Raw genomic sequence first — 21,299 nt, 5'->3', positions numbered from 1 at the left:
ATGTGATGCAAGCTAATGTTCATAAGATATAACTAGAATGTGGCACTGGCTACCATTCACAATCTTGTCTTGATGTGACGCAAGCTAATGTTCATAAGATATGACTAGAATGTGGCACTGGTTAACATTCACAATCATGTCCAGATGTGACGCAAGCTAATGTTCATAAGATATGACTAGAATGTGGCACTGGCTAACATTCACAATCTTGTCTTTATGTGACGCAAGCTAATGTTCATAAGATATGACTAGAATGTGGCACTGGTTAACATTCACAATCATGTCCAGATGTGACACAAGCTAATGTTCATAAGATATGACTAGAATGTGGCACTGGCTAACATTCACAATCTTGTCCAGATGTGACGCAAGCTAATGTTCATAAGATATAACTAGAATGTGGCACTGGCTACCATTCACAATCTTGTCTTGATGTGACGCAAGCTAATGTTCATAAGATATAACTAGAATGTGGCACTGGCTAACATTCACAATCATGTCCAGATGTGACGCAAGCTAATGTTCATAAGATATAACTAGCATGTGGCACTGGCTAACATTCAAAATCATGTCCAGATGTGACGCAAGCTAATGTTCATAAGATATAACTAGAATGTGGCACTGGCTAACATTCACAATCATGTCCAGATGTGACGCAAGCTAATGTTCATAAGATATAACTAGCATGTGGCACTGGCTAACATTCACAATCATGTCCAGATGTGACGCAAGCTAATGTTCATAAGATATAACTAGAATGTGGCACTGGCTACCATTCAAATCTTGTCTGGATGTGATGCAAGCTAATGTTTATAAGATATAACTATAATGTGGCACAGGCTAACATTCAAATCTTGTCTGGATGTGACGCAAGCTAATGTTCATAATATATGACTAGAATGTGGCACTGGTCAACATTCACAATCATGTCCAGATGTGACGCAAGCTAATGTTCATAAGATATGACTAGAATGTGGCACTGGCTAACATTCACAATCTTGTCTTGATGTGACGCAAGCTAATGTTCATAAGATATGACTAGAATGTGGCACTGGTTAACATTCACAATCAAGTCCAGATGTGACGCAAGCTAATGTTCATAAAATATGACTAGAATGTGGCACTGGCTAACATTCACAATCTTGTCCAGATGTGACGCAAGCTAATGTTCATAAGATATAACTAGAATGTGGCACTGGCTACCATTCACAATCTTGTCCTGATGTGACGCAAGCTAATGTTTATAAGATATAACTAGAATGTGGCACAGGCTAACATTCAAATCTTGTCTGGATGTGATGCAAGCTAATGTTTATAAGATATAACTAGAATGTGGCCCTGGCTAACATTCACAATCATGTATTGATGTGATGCAAGCTAATGTTCATAAGATATAACTAGAATGTGGCATTGGCTACCATTCACAATCTTGTCTGGGTGTGATGCAAGCTAATGTTTATAAGATATAACTAGAATGTGGCACAGGCTAACATTCAAATCTTGTCTGGATGTGATGCAAGCTAATGTTTATAAGATATAACTAGAATGTGGCCCTGGCTAACATTCACAATCATGTATTGATGTGATGCAAGCTAATGTTCATAAGATATAACTAGAATGTGGCACTGGCTACCATTCACAATCTTGTCTTGATGTGACGCAAGCTAATGTTCATAAGATATGACTAGAATGTGGCACTGGTTAACATTCACAATCATGTCCAGATGTGACGCAAGCTAATGTTCATAAGATATGACTAGAATGTGGCACTGGCTAACATTCACAATCTTGTCTTTATGTGACGCAAGCTAATGTTCATAAGATATGACTAGAATGTGGCACTGGTTAACATTCACAATCATGTCCAGATGTGACGCAAGCTAATGTTCATAAGATATGACTAGAATGTGGCACTGGCTAACATTCACAATCTTGTCCAGATGTGACGCAAGCTAATGTTCATAAGATATAACTAGAATGTGGCACTGGCTACCATTCACAATCTTGTCTTGATGTGACGCAAGCTAATGTTCATAAGATATAACTAGAATGTGGCACTGGCTAACATTCACAATCATGTCCAGATGTGACGCAAGCTAATGTTCATAAGATATAACTAGAATGTGGCACTGGCTAACATTCAAAATCATGTCCAGATGTGACGCAAGCTAATGTTCATAAGATATAACTAGAATGTGGCACTGGCTAACATTCATAATCATGTCCAGATGTGACGCAAGCTAATGTTCATAAGATATAACTAGCATGTGGCACTGGCTAACATTCAAAATCATGTCCAGATGTGACGCAAGCTAATGTTCATAAGATATAACTAGAATGTGGCACTGGCTAACATTCACAATCATGTCCAGATGTGACGCAAGCTAATGTTCATAAGATATAACTAGCATGTGGCACTGGCTAACATTCACAATCATGTCCAGATGTGACGCAAGCTAATGTTCATAAGATATAACTAGAATGTGGCACTGGCTACCATTCAAATCTTGTCTGGATGTGATGCAAGCTAATGTTTATAAGATATAACTATAATGTGGCACAGGCTAACATTCAAATCTTGTCTGGATGTGACGCAAGCTAATGTTCATAATATATGACTAGAATGTGGCACTGGTCAACATTCACAATCATGTCCAGATGTGACGCAAGCTAATGTTCATAAGATATGACTAGAATGTGGCACTGGCTAACATTCACAATCTTGTCTTGATGTGACGCAAGCTAATGTTCATAAGATATGACTAGAATGTGGCACTGGCTGCCATTCACAATCTTGTCTGGATGTGATGCAAGCTAATGTTTATAAGATATAACTAGAATGTGGCACTGGCTAACATTCAAATCTTGTCTGGATGTGATGCAAGCTAATGTTTATAAAATATAACTATAATGTGGCACAGGCTAACATTCAAATCTTGTCTGGATGTGACGCAAGCTAATGTTCATAAGATATGACTAGAATGTGGCAATGGTTAACATTCACAATCATGTCCAGATGTGACACAAGCTAATGTTCATAAGAAATAACTAGAATGTGGCACTGGCTACCATTGAGAATCTTGTCTTGATGTGATGCAAGCTAATGTTTATAAGATATAACTAGAATGTGGCACTGGCTAGCATTCACAATCATGTCCAGATGTGACGCAAGCTAATGTTCATAAAATATAACTAGAATGTGGCAGTGGCTAACATTCACAATCATGTCCAGATGTGACGCAAGCTAATGTTCATAAGATATAACTAGAATGTGGCACTGGTTACCATTCAGAATCTTGTCTTGATGTGATGCAAGCTAATGTTCATAACAAATAACTAGAATGTGGCACTGGCTAAAATTCAGAATCTTGTCTTGATGTGATGCAAGCTAATGTTCATAAGAAATAACTAGAATGTGGCACTGGCTACCATTCACAATCATGTCCAGATGTGACGCAAGCTAATGTTCATAAGATATAACTAGAATGTGGCAGTGGCTAACATTCACAATCATGTCCAGATGTGACGCAAGCTAATGTTCATAAGATATAACTAGAATGTGGCAGTGGCTACCATTCAGAATCTTGTCTTGATGTGATGCAAGCTAATGTTCATAAGAAATAACTAGAATGTGGCACTGGCTAACATTCACAATCTTGTCTTGATGTGACGCAAGCTAATGTTCATAAGATATAACTAGAATGTGGCACTGGCTAACATTCACAATCATGTCCAGATGTGACGCAAGCTAATGTTCATAAGATATAACTAGAATGTGGCACTGGCTAACATTCAGAATCTTGTCCTGATGTGACGCAAGCTAATGTTCATAAGATATAACTAGAATGTGGCACTGGCTAACATTCACAATCTTGTCCTGATGTGACGCAAGCTAATGTTCATAAGATATAACTAGAATGTGGCACTGGCTAACATTCACAATCATGTCCGGATGTGACGCAAGCTAATGTTCATAAGATATAACTAGAATGTGGCACTGGCTAACACTCACAATCATGTCCGGATGTGACGCAAGTTAATGTTTATAAGATATAACTAGAATGTGGCACTTGCTAACATTCACAATCATGTCTGGATGTGACGCAAGCTAATGTTCATAAGATATAACTAGAATGTGGCACTGGCTGCCATTCACAATCTTGTCTGGATGTGATGCAAGCTAATGTTTATAAGATATAACTAGAATGTGGCACTGGCTAACATTCAAATCTTGTCTGGATGTGATGCAAGCTAATGTTTATAAAATATAACTATAATGTGGCACAGGCTAACATTCAAATCTTGTCTGGATGTGACGCAAGCTAATGTTCATAAGATATGACTAGAATGTGGCAATGGTTAACATTCACAATCATGTCCAGATGTGACACAAGCTAATGTTCATAAGAAATAACTAGAATGTGGCACTGGCTACCATTGAGAATCTTGTCTTGATGTGATGCAAGCTAATTTTTATAAGATATAACTAGAATGTGGCACTGGCTAGCATTCACAATCATGTCCAGATGTGACGCAAGCTAATGTTCATAAAATATAACTAGAATGTGGCACTGGCTAACATTCACAATCATGTCCATATGTGACGCAAGCTAATGTTCATAAGATATAACTAGAATGTGGCAGTGGCTAACATTCACAATCATGTCCAGATGTGACGCAAGCTAATGTTCATAAGATATAACTAGAATGTGGCACTGGTTACCATTCAGAATCTTGTCTTGATGTGATGCAAGCTAATGTTCATAACAAATAACTAGAATGTGGCACTGGCTAAAATTCAGAATCTTGTCTTGATGTGATGCAAGCTAATGTTCATAAGATATAACTAGAATGCGGCACTGGCTAACATTCACAATCATGTCCAGATGTGATGCAAGCTAATGTTCATAAGAAATAACTAGAATGTGGCACTGGCTACCATTCACAATCATGTCCAGATGTGACGCAAGCTAATGTTCATAAGAAATAACTAGAATGTGGCACTGGCTACCATTCACAATCATGTCCAGATGTAACGCAAGCTAATGTTCATGAGAAATAACTAGAATGTGGCACTGGCTACCATTCAGAATCTTGTCTTGATGTGATGCAAGCTAATGTTCATAAGATATAACTAGAATGTGGCGCTGGCTACCATTCAGAATCTTGTCTTGATGTGATGCAAGCTAATGTTCATAAGATATAACTAGAATGTGGCACTGGCTACCATTCAGAATCTTGTCCTGATGTGATGCAAGCTAATGTTCATAAGATATCACTAGAATGTGGCACTGGCTACCATTCAGAATCTTGTCCTGATGTGATGCAAGCTAATGTTCATAAGAAATAACTAGAATGTCGCACTGGCTAACATTCACAATCATGTCCAAAAGTGACGCAAGCTAATGTTTATAAGAAATAACTGGAATGTGGCACTGGCTACCATTCAGAATCTTGTCTTGATGAGATGCAAGCTAATGTTCATAAGGTATAACTAGAATGTGGCACTGGCTACCATTCAGAATCTTGTCCTGATGTGATGCAGGCTAATGTTCATAACAAATAACTAGAATGTCGCACTGGCTAACATTCACAATCATGTCCAAAAGTGACGCAAGCTAATGTTTATAAGAAATAACTGGAATGCGGCACTGGATACCATTCAGAATCTTGTCTTGATGTGACGCAAGCTAATGTTCATAAGATATAACTAGAATGTGGCACTGGCTACCATTCAGAATCTTGTCTTGATGTGACGCAAGCTAATGTTCATAAGATATAACTAGAATGTGGCACTGGCTAACATTCACAATCATGTCCAGATGTGACGCAAGCTAATGTTCATAAGATATAACTAGAATGTGGCACAGGCTAACATTCAAATCTTGTCTGGATGTGATGCAAGCTAATGTTTATAAGATATAACTAGAATGTTGCCCTGGCTAACATTCACAATCATGTATTGATGTGATGCAAGCTAATGTTCATAAGATATAACTAGAATGTGGCACTGGCTACCATTCACAATCTTGTCTGGATGTGATGCAAGCTAATGTTTATAAGATATAACTAGAATGTGGCACAGGCTAACATTCAAATCTTGTCTGGATGTGATGCAAGCTAATGTTTATAAGATATAACTAGAATGTGGCACTGGCTAACCTTCACAATCTTGTCTTGATGTGACGCAAGCTAATGTTCATAAGATATGACTAGAATGTGGCACTGGTTAACATTCACAATCATGTCCAGATGTGACGCAAGCTAATGTTCATAAGATATGACTAGAATGTGGCACTGGCTAACATTCACAATCTTGTCTTGATGTGACGCAAGCTAATGTTCATAAGATATGACTAGAATGTGGCACTGGTTAACATTCACAATCATGTCCAGATGTGACGCAAGCTAATGTTCATAAAATATGACTAGAATGTGGCACTGGCTAACATTCACAATCTTGTCCAGATATGACGCAAGCTAATGTTCATAAGATATAACTAGAATGTGGCACTGGCTACCATTCACAATCTTGTCTTGATGTGACGCAAGCTAATGTTCATAAGATATAACTAGAATGTGGCACTGGCTAACATTCACAATCATGTCCAGATGTGACGCAAGCTAATGTTCATAAGATATAACTAGAATGTGGCACTGGCTAACATTCAAAATCATGTCCAGATGAGACGCAAGCTAATGTTCATAAGATATAACTAGAATGTGGCACTGGCTAACATTCACAATCATGTCCAGATGTGACGCAAGCTAATGTTCATAAGATATAACTAGAATGTGGCACTGGCTAACATTCAGAATCTTGTCCTGATGTGACGCAAGCTAATGTTCATAAGATATAACTAGAATGTGGCACTGGCTAACATTCACAATCTTGTCCTGATGTGACGCAAGCTAATGTTCATAAGATATAACTAGAATGTGGCACTGGCTAACATTCACAATCATGTCCGGATGTGACGCAAGCTAATGTTCATAAGATATAACTAGAATGTGGCACTGGCTAACATTCACAATCATGTCTGGATGTGACGCAAGCTAATGTTTATAAGATATAACTAGAATGTGGCCCTGGCCAACATTCACAGTCATGTATTGATGTGATGCAAGCTAATGTTCATAAGATATAACTAGAATGTGGCACTGGCTACCATTCACAATCTTGTCTGGATGTGATGCAAGCTAATGTTTATAAGATATAACTAGAATGTGGCACTGGTTAACATTCACAATCATGTCCAGATATGACGCAAGCTAATGTTCATAAGATATGACTAGAATGTGGCACTGGCTAACATTCACAATCTTGTCTTGATGTGACGCAAGCTAATGTTCATAAGATATGACTAGAATGTGGCACTGGTTAACATTCACAATCATGTCCAGGTGTGACGCAAGCTAATGTTCATAAGATATGACTAGAATGTGGCACTGGCTAACATTCACAATCTTGTCCAGATGTGACGCAAGCTAATGTTCATAAGATATAACTAGAATGTGGCACTGGCTACCATTCACAATCTTGTCCTGATGTGACGCAAGCTAATGTTCATAAGATATAACTAGCATGTAGCACTGGCTAACATTCAGAATCTTGTCCTGATGTGATGCAAGCTAATGTTCATAAGATATAACTAGAATGTGGCACTGGCTAACATTCACAATCTTGTCTGGATGTGATGCAAGCTAATGTTTATAAGATATAACTAGAATGTGGCACTGGCTAATATTCAAATCTTGTCTGGATGTGATGCAAGCTAATGTTTATAAGATATAACTAGAATGTGGCACTGGTTAACATTCACAATCATGTCCAGATATGACGCAAGCTAATGTTCATAAGATATGACTAGAATGTGGCACTGGCTAACATTCACAATCTTGTCTTGATGTGACGCAAGCTAATGTTCATAAGATATGACTAGAATGTGGCACTGGTTAACATTCACAATCATGTCCAGATGTGACGCAAGCTAATGTTCATAAGATATGACTAGAATGTGGCACTGGCTAACATTCACAATCTTGTCCAGATGTGACGCAAGCTAATGTTCATAAGATATAACTAGAATGTGGCACTGGCTACCATTCACAATCTTGTCCTGATGTGACACAAGCTAATGTTCATAAGATATAACTAGCATGTAGCATTGGCTAACATTCAGAATCTTGTCCTGATGTGATGCAAGCTAATGTTCATAAGATATAACTAGAATGTGGCACTGGCTAACATTCACAATCTTGTCTGGATGTGATGCAAGCTAATGTTTATAAGATATAACTAGAATGTGGCACTGGCTAACATTCAAATCTTGTCTGGATGTGATGCAAGCTAATGTTTATAAGATATAACTAGAATGTGGCACAGGCTAACATTCAAATCTTGTCTGGATGTGATGCAAGCTAATGTTTATAAGATATAACTAGAATGTGGCCCTGGCTAACATTCACAATCATGTATTGATGTGATGCAAGCTAATGTTCATAAGATATAACTAGAATGTGGCATTGGCTACCATTCACAATCTTGTCTTTATGTGATGCAAGCTAATGTTTATAAGATATAACTAGAATGTGGCACAGGCTAACATTCAAATCTTGTCTGGATGTGATGCAAGCTAATGTTCATAAGATATAACTAGAATGTGGCACTGGCTACCATTCACAATCTTGTCTTGATGTGACGCAAGCTAATGTTCATAAGATATGACTAGAATGTGGCACTGGTTAACATTCACAATCATGTCCAGATGTGACGCAAGCTAATGTTCATAAGATATGACTAGAATGTGGCACTGGCTAACATTCACAATCTTGTCTTTATGTGACGCAAGCTAATGTTCATAAGATATGACTAGAATGTGGCACTGGTTAACATTCACAATCATGTCCAGATGTGACGCAAGCTAATGTTCATAAGATATGACTAGAATGTGGCACTGGCTAACATTCACAATCTTGTCCAGATGTGACGCAAGCTAATGTTCATAAGATATAACTAGAATGTGGCACTGGCTACCATTCACAATCTTGTCTTGATGTGACGCAAGCTAATGTTCATAAGATATAACTAGAATGTGGCACTGGCTAACATTCACAATCATGTCCAGATGTGACGCAAGCTAATGTTCATAAGATATAACTAGAATGTGGCACTGGCTAACATTCAAAATCATGTCCAGATGTGACGCAAGCTAATGTTCATAAGATATAACTAGAATGTGGCACTGGCTAACATTCATAATCATGTCCAGATGTGACGCAAGCTAATGTTCATAAGATATAACTAGCATGTGGCACTGGCTAACATTCAAAATCATGTCCAGATGTGACGCAAGCTAATGTTCATAATATATGACTAGAATGTGGCACTGGTCAACATTCACAATCATGTCCAGATGTGACGCAAGCTAATGTTCATAAGATATGACTAGAATGTGGCACTGGCTAACATTCACAATCTTGTCTTGATGTGACGCAAGCTAATGTTCATAAGATATAACTAGAATGTGGCACTGGCTACCATTCACAATCTTGTCCTGATGTGACGCAAGCTAATGTTCATAAGATATAACTAGAATGTGGCACTGGCTAACATTCAAAATCATGTCCAGATGTGACGCAAGCTAATGTTCATAAGATATAACTAGAATGTGGCACTGGCTAATATTCACAATCATGTCCAGATGTGACGCAAGCTAATGTTCATAAGATTTAACTAGAATGTGGCACTGGCTAACATTCAGAATCTTGTCCTGATGTGACGCAAGCTAATGTTCATAAGATATAACTAGAATGTGGCACTGGCTAACATTCACAATCTTGTCCGGATGTGACGCAAGCTAATTGTCATAAGATATAACTAGAATGTGGCACTGGCTAACATTCAAATCTTGACTGGATGTGATGCAAGCTAATGTTTATAAGATATAACTAGAATGTGGCACAGGCTAACATTCAAATCTTGTCTGGATGTGATGCAAGCTAATGTTTATAAGATATAACTAGAATGTGGCCCTGGCTAACATTCACAATCATGTATTGATGTGATGCAAGCTAATGTTCATAAGATATAACTAGAATGTGGCACTGGCTAACATTCAAAATCATGTCCAGATGAGACGCAAGCTAATGTTCATAAGATATAACTAGAATGTGGCACTGGCTAACATTCACAATCATGTCCAGATGTGACGCAAGCTAATGTTCATAAGATATAACTAGAATGTGGCACTGGCTAACATTCAGAATCTTGTCCTGATGTGACGCAAGCTAATGTTCATAAGATATAACTAGAATGTGGCACTGGCTAACATTCACAATCTTGTCCTGATGTGACGCAAGCTAATGTTCATAAGATATAACTAGAATGTGGCACTGGCTAACATTCACAATCATGTCTGGATGTGACGCAAGCTAATGTTTATAAGATATAACTAGAATGTGGCACTGGCCAACATTCACAATCATGTATTGATGTGATGCAAGCTAATGTTCATAAGATATAACTAGAATGTGGCACTGGCTACCATTCACAATCTTGTCTGGATGTGATGCAAGCTAATGTTTATAAGATATAACTAGAATGTGGCACTGGTTAACATTCACAATCATGTCCAGATATGACGCAAGCTAATGTTCATAAGATATGACTGGAATGTGGCACTGGCTAACATTCACAATCTTGTCTTGATGTGACGCAAGCTAATGTTCATAAGATATGACTAGAATGTGGCACTGGTTAACATTCACAATCATGTCCAGATGTGACGCAAGCTAATGTTCATAAGATATGACTAGAATGTGCCACTGGCTAACATTCACAATCTTGTCCAGATGTGACGCAAGCTAATGTTCATAAGATATAACTAGAATGTGGCACTGGCTACCATTCACAATCTTGTCCTGATGTGACGCAAGCTAATGTTCATAAGATATAACTAGCATGTAGCACTGGCTAACATTCAGAATCTTGTCCTGATGTGATGCAAGCTAATGTTCATAAGATATAACTAGAATGTGGCACTGGCTAATATTCAAATCTTGTCTGGATGTGATGCAAGCTAATGTTTATAAGATATAACTAGAATGTGGCACTGGTTAACATTCACAATCATGTCCAGATATGACGCAAGCTAATGTTCATAAGATATGACTAGAATGTGGCACTGGCTAACATTCACAATCTTGTCTTGATGTGACGCAAGCTAATGTTCATAAGATATGACTAGAATGTGGCACTGGTTAACATTCACAATCATGTCCAGATGTGACGCAAGCTAATGTTCATAAGATATGACTAGAATGTGGCACTGGCTAACATTCACAATCTTGTCCAGATGTGACGCAAGCTAATGTTCATAAGATATAACTAGAATGTGGCACTGGCTACCATTCACAATCTTGTCCTGATGTGACGCAAGCTAATGTTCATAAGATATAACTAGCATGTAGCACTGGCTAACATTCAGAATCTTGTCCTGATGTGACGCAAGCTAATGTTCATAAGATATAACTAGAATGTGGCACTGGCTAACATTCACAATCTTGTCTGGATGTGATGCAAGCTAATGTTTATAAGATATAACTAGAATGTGGCACTGGCTAACATTCAAATCTTGTCTGGATGTGATGCAAGCTAATGTTTATAAGATATAACTAGAATGTGGCACAGGCTAACATTCAAATCTTGTCTGGATGTGATGCAAGCTAATGTTTATAAGATATAACTAGAATGTGGCTCTGGCTAACATTCACAATCATGTATTGATGTGATGCAAGCTAATGTTCATAAGATATAACTAGAATGTGGCATTGGCTACCATTCAAAATCTTGTCTGGATGTGATGCAAGCTAATGTTTATAAGATATAACTAGAATGTGGCACAGGCTAACATTCAAATCTTGTCTGGATGTGATGCAAGCTAATGTTTATAAGATATAACTAGAATGTGGCCCTGGCTAACATTCACAATCATGTATTGATGTGATGCAAGCTAATGTTCATAAGATATGACTAGAATGTGGCACTGGCTAACATTCACAATCTTGTCTTTATGTGACGCAAGCTAATGTTCATAAGATATGACTAGAATGTGGCACTGGTTAACATTCACAATCATGTCCAGATGTGACGCAAGCTAATGTTCATAAGATATAACTAGAATGTGGCACTGGCTACCTTTCACAATCTTGTCTTGATGTGACGCAAGCTAATGTTCATAAGATATAACTAGAATGTGGCACTGGCTAACATTCACAATCATGTCCAGATGTGACGCAAGCTAATGTTCATAAGATATAACTAGCATGTGGCACTGGCTAACATTCAAAATCATGTCCAGATGTGACGCAAGCTAATGTTCATAAGATATAACTAGAATGTGGCACTGGCTAACATTCACAATCATGTCCAGATGTGACGCAAGCTAATGTTCATAAGATATAACTAGCATGTGGCACTGACTAACATTCACAATCATGTCCAGATGTGACGCAAGCTAATGTTCATAAGATATAACTAGAATGTGGCACTGGCTACCATTCAAATCTTGTCTGGATGTGATGCAAGCTAATGTTTATAAGATATAACTAGAATGTGGCACAGGCTAACATTCAAATCTTGTCTGGATGTGATGCAAGCTAATGTTTATAAGATATAACTAGAATGTGGCCCTGGCTAACATTCACAATCATGTATTGATGTGATGCAAGCTAATGTTCATAAGATATAACTAGAATGTGGCACTGGCTAACATTCAAAATCATGTCCAGATGAGACGCAAGCTAATGTTCATAAGATATAACTAGAATGTGGCACTGGCTAACATTCACAATCATGTCCAGATGTGACGCAAGCTAATGTTCATAAGATATAACTAGAATGTGGCACTGGCTAACATTCAGAATCTTGTCCTGATGTGACGCAAGCTAATGTTCATAAGATATAACTAGAATGTGGCACTGGCTAACATTCACAATCTTGTCCTGATGTGACGCAAGCTAATGTTCATAAGATATAACTAGAATGTGGCACTGGCTAACATTCACAATCATGTCTGGATGTGACGCAAGCTAATGTTTATAAGATATAACTAGAATGTGGCACTGGCCAACATTCACAATCATGTATTGATGTGATGCAAGCTAATGTTCATAAGATATAACTAGAATGTGGCACTGGCTACCATTCACAATCTTGTCTGGATGTGATGCAAGCTAATGTTTATAAGATATAACTAGAATGTGGCACTGGTTAACATTCACAATCATGTCCAGATATGACGCAAGCTAATGTTCATAAGATATGACTGGAATGTGGCACTGGCTAACATTCACAATCTTGTCTTGATGTGACGCAAGCTAATGTTCATAAGATATGACTAGAATGTGGCACTGGTTAACATTCACAATCATGTCCAGATGTGACGCAAGCTAATGTTCATAAGATATGACTAGAATGTGCCACTGGCTAACATTCACAATCTTGTCCAGATGTGACGCAAGCTAATGTTCATAAGATATAACTAGAATGTGGCACTGGCTACCATTCACAATCTTGTCCTGATGTGACGCAAGCTAATGTTCATAAGATATAACTAGCATGTAGCACTGGCTAACATTCAGAATCTTGTCCTGATGTGATGCAAGCTAATGTTCATAAGATATAACTAGAATGTGGCACTGGCTAATATTCAAATCTTGTCTGGATGTGATGCAAGCTAATGTTTATAAGATATAACTAGAATGTGGCACTGGTTAACATTCACAATCATGTCCAGATATGACGCAAGCTAATGTTCATAAGATATGACTAGAATGTGGCACTGGCTAACATTCACAATCTTGTCTTGATGTGACGCAAGCTAATGTTCATAAGATATGACTAGAATGTGGCACTGGTTAACATTCACAATCATGTCCAGATGTGACGCAAGCTAATGTTCATAAGATATGACTAGAATGTGGCACTGGCTAACATTCACAATCTTGTCCAGATGTGACGCAAGCTAATGTTCATAAGATATAACTAGAATGTGGCACTGGCTACCATTCACAATCTTGTCCTGATGTGACGCAAGCTAATGTTCATAAGATATAACTAGCATGTAGCACTGGCTAACATTCAGAATCTTGTCCTGATGTGACGCAAGCTAATGTTCATAAGATATAACTAGAATGTGGCACTGGCTAACATTCACAATCTTGTCTGGATGTGATGCAAGCTAATGTTTATAAGATATAACTAGAATGTGGCACTGGCTAACATTCAAATCTTGTCTGGATGTGATGCAAGCTAATGTTTATAAGATATAACTAGAATGTGGCACAGGCTAACATTCAAATCTTGTCTGGATGTGATGCAAGCTAATGTTTATAAGATATAACTAGAATGTGGCCCTGGCTAACATTCACAATCATGTATTGATGTGATGCAAGCTAATGTTCATAAGATATAACTAGAATGTTGCATTGGCTACCATTCAAAATCTTGTCTGGATGTGATGCAAGCTAATGTTTATAAGATATAACTAGAATGTGGCACAGGCTAACATTCAAATCTTGTCTGGATGTGATGCAAGCTAATGTTTATAAGATATAACTAGAATGTGGCCCTGGCTAACATTCACAATCATGTATTGATGTGATGCAAGCTAATGTTCATAAGATATGACTAGAATGTGGCACTGGCTAACATTCACAATCTTGTCTTTATGTGACGCAAGCTAATGTTCATAAGATATGACTAGAATGTGGCACTGGTTAACATTCACAATCATGTCCAGATGTGACGCAAGCTAATGTTCATAAGATATGACTAGAATGTGGCACTGGCTAACATTCACAATCTTGTCCAGATGTGACGCAAGCTAATGTTCATAAGATATAACTAGAATGTGGCACTGGCTACCTTTCACAATCTTGTCTTGATGTGACGCAAGCTAATGTTCATAAGATATAACAAGAATGTGGCACTGGCTAACATTCACAATCATGTCCAGATGTGACGCAAGCTAATGTTCATAAGATATAATTAGCATGTGGCACTGGCTAACATTCAAAATCATGTCCAGATGTGACGCAAGCTAATGTTCATAAGATATAACTAGAATGTGGCACTGGCTAACATTCACAATCATGTCCAGATGTGACGCAAGCTAATGTTCATAAGATATAACTAGCATGTGGCACTGACTAACATTCACAATCATGTCCAGATGTGACGCAAGCTAATGTTCATAAGATATAACTAGAATGTGGCTCTGGCTACCATTCAAATCTTGTCTGGATGTGATGCAAGCTAATGTTTATAAGATATAACTATAATGTGGCACAGGCTAACATTCAAATCTTGTCTGGATGTGACGCAAGCTAATGTTCATAATATATGACTAGAATGTGGCACTGGTCAACATTCACAATCATGTCCAGATGTGACGCAAGCTAATGTTCATAAGATATGACTAGAATGTGGCACTGGCTAACATTCACAATCTTGTCTTGATGTGACGCAAGCTAATGTTCATAAGATATGACTAGAATGTGGCACTGGTTAACATTCACAATCAAGTCCAGATGTGACGCAAGCTAATGTTCATAAAATATGACTAGAATGTGGCACTGGCTAACATTCACAATCTTGTCCAGATGTGACGCAAGCTAATGTTCATAAGATATAACTAGAATGTGGCACTGGCTACCATTCACAATCTTGTCCTGATGTGACGCAAGCTAATGTTCATAAGATATAACTAGAATGTGGCACTGGCTAACATTCAAAATCATGTCCAGATGTGACGCAAGCTAATGTTCATAAGATATAACTAGAATGTGGCATTGGCTACCATTCACAATCTTGTCTGGATGTGATGCAAGCTAATGTTTATAAGATATAACTAGAATGTGGCACAGGCTAACATTCAAATCTTGTCTGGATGTGATGCAAGCTAATGTTTATAAGATATAACTAGAATGTGGCCCTGGCTAACATTCACAATCATGTATTGATGTGATGCAAGCTAATGTTCATAAGATATAACTAGAATGTGGCACTGGCTACCATTCACAATCTTGTCTTGATGTGACGCAAGCTAATGTTCATAAGATATGACTAGAATGTGGCACTGGTTAACATTCACAATCATGTCCAGATGTGACGCAAGCTAATGTTCATAAGATATGACTAGAATGTGGCACTGGCTAACATTCACAATCTTGTCCAGATGTGACGCAAGCTAATGTTCATAAGATATAACTAGAATGTGGCACTGGCTACCATGCACAATCTTGTCTTGATGTGACGCAAGCTAATGTTCATAAGATATAACTAGAATGTGGCACTGGCTAACATTCACAATCATGTCCAGATGTGACGCAAGCTAATGTTCATAAGATATAACTAGCATGTGGCACTGGCTAACATTCAAAATCATGTCCAGATGTGACGCAAGCTAATGTTCATAAGATATAACTAGAATGTGGCACTGGCTAACATTCACAATCATGTCCAGATGTGACGCAAGCTAATGTTCATAAGATATGACTAGAATGTGGAACTGGTTAACATTCACAATCATGTCCAGATGTGACGCAAGCTAATGGTCATAAGATATGACTAGAATGTGGCACTGGCTAACATTCACAATCTTGTCTTTATGTGACGCAAGCTAATGTTCATAAGATATGACTAGAATGTGGCACTGGTTAACATTCACAATCATGTCCAGATGTGACGCAAGCTAATGTTCATAAGATATGACTAGAATGTGGCACTGGCTAACATTCACAATCTTGTCCAGATGTGACGCAAGCTAATGTTCATAAGATATAACTAGAATGTGGCACTGGCTACCATTCACAATCTTGTCTTGATGTGACGCAAGCTAATGTTCATAAGATATAACTAGAATGTGGCACTGGCTAACATTCACAATCATGTCCAGATGTGACGCAAGCTAATGTTCATAAGATATAACTAGCATGTGGCACTGGCTAACATTCAAAATCATGTCCAGATGTGACGCAAGCTAATGTTCATAAGATATAACTAGAATGTGGCACTGGCTAACATTCACAATCATGTCCAGATGTGACGCAAGCTAATGTTCATAAGATATAACTAGCATGTGGCACTGGCTAACATTCACAATCATGTCCAGATGTGACGCAAGCTAATGTTCATAAGATATAACTAGAATGTGGCACTGGCTACCATTCAAATCTTGTCTGGATGTGATGCAAGCTAATGTTTATAAGATATAACTATAATGTGGCACAGGCTAACATTCAAATCTTGTCTGGATGTGACGCAAGCTAATGTTCATAATATATGACTAGAATGTGGCACTGGTCAACATTCACAATCATGTCCAGATGTGACGCAAGCTAATGTTCATAAGATATGACTAGAATGTGGCACTGGCTAACATTCACAATCTTGTCTTGATGTGACGCAAGCTAATGTTCATAAGATATGACTAGAATGTGGCACTGGTTAACATTCACAATCAAGTCCAGATGTGACGCAAGCTAATGTTCATAAAATATGACTAGAATGTGGCACTGGCTAACATTCACAATCTTGTCCAGATGTGACGCAAGCTAATGTTCATAAGATATAACTAGAATGTGGCACTGGCTACCATTCACAATCTTGTCCTGATGTGACGCAAGCTAATGTTCATAAGATATAACTAGAATGTGGCACTGGCTAACATTCAAAATCATGTCCAGATGTGACGCAAGCTAATGTTCATAAGATATAACTAGAATGTGGCATTGGCTACCATTCACAATCTTGTCTGGATGTGATGCAAGCTAATGTTTATAAGATATAACTAGAATGTGGTACAGGCTAACATTCAAATCTTGTCTGGATGTGATGCAAGCTAATGTTTATAAGATATAACTAGAATGTGGCCCTGGCTAACATTCACAATCATGTATTGATGTGATGCAAGCTAATGTTCATAAGATATAACTAGAATGTGGCACTGGCTACCATTCACAATCTTGTCTTGATGTGACGCAAGCTAATGTTCATAAGATATGACTAGAATGTGGCACTGGTTAACATTCACAATCATGTCCAGATGTGACGCAAGCTAATGTTCATAAGATATGACTAGAATGTGGCACTGGCTAACATTCACAATCTTGTCTTTATGTGACGCAAGCTAATGTTCATAAGATATGACTAGAATGTGGCACTGGTTAACATTCACAATCATGTCCAGATGTGACGCAAGCTAATGTTCATAAGATATGACTAGAATGTGGCACTGGCTAACATTCACAATCTTGTCCAGATGTGACGCAAGCTAATGTTCATAAGATATAACTAGAATGTGGCACTGGCTACCATTCACAATCTTGTCTTGATGTGACGCAAGCTAATGTTCATAAGATATAACTAGAATGTGGCACTGGCTAACATTCACAATCATGTCCAGATGTGACGCAAGCTAATGTTCATAAGATATAACTAGCATGTGGCACTGGCTAACATTCAAAATCATGTCCAGATGTGACGCAAGCTAATGTTCATAAGATATAACTAGAATGTGGCACTGGCTAACATTCACAATCATGTCCAGATGTGACGCAAGCTAATGTTCATAAGATATAACTAGCATGTGGCACTGGCTAACATTCACAATCATGTCCAGATGTGACGCAAGCTAATGTTCATAAGATATAACTAGAATGTGGCACTGGCTACCATTCAAATCTTGTCTGGATGTGATGCAAGCTAATGTTTATAAGATATAACTATAATGTGGCACAGGCTAACATTCAAATCTTGTCTGGATGTGACGCAAGCTAATGTTCATAATATATGACTAGAATGTGGCACTGGTCAACATTCACAATCATGTCCAGATGTGACGCAAGCTAATGTTCATAAGATATGACTAGAATGTGGCACTGGCTAACATTCACAATCTTGTCTTGATGTGACGCAAGCTAATGTTCATAAGATATGACTAGAATGTGGCACTGGTTAACATTCACAATCAAGTCCAGATGTGACGCAAGCTAATGTTCATAAAATATGACTAGAATGTGGCACTGGCTAACATTCACAATCTTGTCCAGATGTGACGCAAGCTAATGTTCATAAGATATAACTAGAATGTGGCACTGGCTACCATTCACAATCTTGTCCTGATGTGACGCAAGCTAATGTTCATAAGATATAACTAGAATGTGGCACTGGCTAACATTCAAAATCATGTCCAGATGTGACGCAAGCTAATGTTCATAAGATATAACTAGAATGTGGCATTGGCTACCATTCACAATCTTGTCTGGATGTGATGCAAGCTAATGTTCATAAGATTTAACTAGAATGTGGCACTGGCTAACATTCAGAATCTTGTCCTGATGTGACGCAAGCTAATGTTCATAAGATATAACTAGAATGTGGCACTGGCTAACATTCACAATCTTGTCCGGATGTGACGCAAGCTCATTGTCATAAGATATAACTAGAATGTGGCACTGGCTAACATTCAAATCTTGACTGGATGTGATGCAAGCTAATGTTTATAAGATATAACTAGAATGTGGCACAGGCTAACATTCAAATCTTGTCTGGATGTGATGCAAGCTAATGTTTATAAGATATAACTAGAATGTGGCCCTGGCTAACATTCACAATCATGTATTGATGTGATGCAAGCTAATGTTCATAAGATATAACTAGAATGTGGCACTGGCTACCATTCACAATCTTGTCTGGATGTGATGCAAGCTAATGTTTATAAGATATAACTAGAATGTGGCACTGGCTAACATTCAAATCTTGTCTGGATGTGATGCAAGCTAATGTTTATAAGATATAACTAGAATGTGGCACAGGCTAACATTCAAATCTTGTCTGGATGTGAATCAAGCTAATGTTTATAAGATATAACTAGACTGTGGCACTGGCTAACCTTCACAATCTTGTCTTGATGTGACGCAAGCTAATTTTCATAAGATATGACTAGAATGTGGCACTGGTTAACACTCACAATCATGTCCAGATGTGACGCAAGCTAATGTTCATAAGATATGACTAGAATGTGGCACTGGCTAACATTCACAATCGTGTCTTGATGTGACGCAAGCTAATGTTCATAAGATATGACAAGAATGTGCCACTGGTTAACATTCACAATCATGTCCAGATGTGACGCAAGCTAATGTTCATAATATATGACTAGAATTTGGCACTGGCTAACATTCACAAACTTGTCCAGATGTGACGCAAGCTAATGTTCATAAGATATAACTAGAATGTGGCACTGGCTACCATTCACAATCTTGTCTTGATGTGACGCAAGCTAATGTTCATAAGATATAACTAGAATGTGGCACTGGCTAACATTCACAATCATGTCCAGATGTGACGCAAGCTAATGTTCATAAGATATAACTAGAATGTGGCACTGGCTAACATTCAAAATCATGTCCAGATGTGACGCAAGCTAATGTTCATAAGATATAACTAGAATGTGGCACTGGCTAACATTCACAATCATGTCCAGATGTGACGCAAGCTAATGTTCATAAGATATAACTAGAATGTGGCACTGGCTAACATTCAGAATCTTTTCCTGATGTGACGCAAGCTAATGTTCATAAGATATAACTAGAATGTGGCACTGGCTAACATTTACAATCTTGTCCTGATGTGACGCAAGCTAATGTTCATAAGATATAACTAGAATGTGGCACTGGCTAACATTCACAATCATGTCCGGATGTGACGCAAGCTAATGTTCATAAGATATAACTAGAATGTGGCACTGGCTAACATTCACAATCATGTCTGGATGTGACGCAAGCTAATGTTTATAAGATATAACTAGAATGTGGCCCTGGCCAACATTCACAATCATGTATTGATGTGATGCAAGCTAATGTTCATAAGATATAACTAGAATGTGGCACTGGCTAACATTCAAATCTTGTCTGGATGTGATGCAAGCTAATGTTTATAAGATATAACTATAATGTGGCACAGGCTAACATTCAAATCTTGTCTGGATGTGATGCAAGCTAATGTTTATAAGATATAACTAGAATGTGGCACTGGCTAACCTTCACAATCTTGTCTTGATGTGACGCAAGCTAATGTTCATAGGATATGACTAGAATGTGGCACTGGTTAACATTCACAATCATATCCAGATGTGACGCAAGCTAATGTTCATAAGATATGACTAGAATGTGGCACTGGCTAACATTCACAATCTTGTCCAGATGTGACGCAAGCTAATGTTCATAAGATA

This window comes from Ambystoma mexicanum, chromosome 10 (genome assembly GCF_040938575.1).
Source record: "Ambystoma mexicanum isolate Mex_15411 chromosome 10, UKY_AmexF1_1, whole genome shotgun sequence".
NCBI lineage: Eukaryota > Metazoa > Chordata > Amphibia > Caudata > Ambystomatidae > Ambystoma > Ambystoma mexicanum.
The sequence above is the reverse complement of the archived record's forward strand: the minus strand, read 5'-3'. Positions refer to the sequence as shown.